Genomic DNA, 901 nt, shown 5'->3' on the forward strand with positions numbered 1-901 from the left:
GCTAACAAAGGTCCGTCCAGTCAAGGCTATGGTTTTTCCTGTGGTCATGTATGGATGTGAGAGTTGGACTATGAAGAAGGCTGAGCACGGAAGGATTGATGCTTTTGAACTGTGGTGTTGGAGAAGACTCTTGAGAGTCCCTTGGACTGCAAAGAGATCCAACCAGCCCATTCTGAAGGAGATCAGCCCTGGGTGTTCTTTGGAAGGAATGATGCTAAAGCTGAAACTCCAGTACTTTGGCCACTTCAATGTGAAGAGTTGACTCATTGGAAAAGACTCTGACGCTGGGAGGGATTGGGGGCAGGAGGAGAAGGGGATGACAGAGGATGAGATGGCTGGATGGCATCACTGACTCGATGGACATGAGTCTGAGTGAATTCCGGGAGTTGGTGATGGACAGGGAGGCCTGGCATGCTGCAATTCATGGGGTTGCAAAGAGTTGGACATGACTGAGCGACTGAACTGAACTGAAATACCAGGGAATTCCAAAAGGAAAGAAGAACTGTAAGTATAATCTATGTAAGAAATCTTTTTTGGTAGAAGGCAAACCCCATGGTACATCAGATAGCACACCTGGGAGAAAAATAAATAAAAATCAAATTCATAAATCAAACTCATTGTATGTCAAAGAATGGATGAGATGAAACACTGAGCATGAAGGAATCAGAATAATGCAATACATTCTTCAAAATCCACTTCCATAAGTAGGTATAACTAATTTTACATCAGAATGTTAGTCTATGATTAAAACTTTGTAGACAGTTTGAATATGTTTTAGCCTTTAATAAGATTTCAAAAAAGTTCACATCAGAGAATCATTTAGAGGACTCTTAAGATGGAAAAGTATATTACAAAGAAATAGCATATCATCACAGTTTTAATATAAGATGTAATATGAAAT

The sequence above is a fragment of the Bison bison genome, unplaced genomic scaffold (genome assembly GCF_000754665.1).
Source record: "Bison bison bison isolate TAMUID 2011002044 unplaced genomic scaffold, Bison_UMD1.0 scf7180017864306, whole genome shotgun sequence".
NCBI lineage: Eukaryota > Metazoa > Chordata > Mammalia > Artiodactyla > Bovidae > Bison > Bison bison.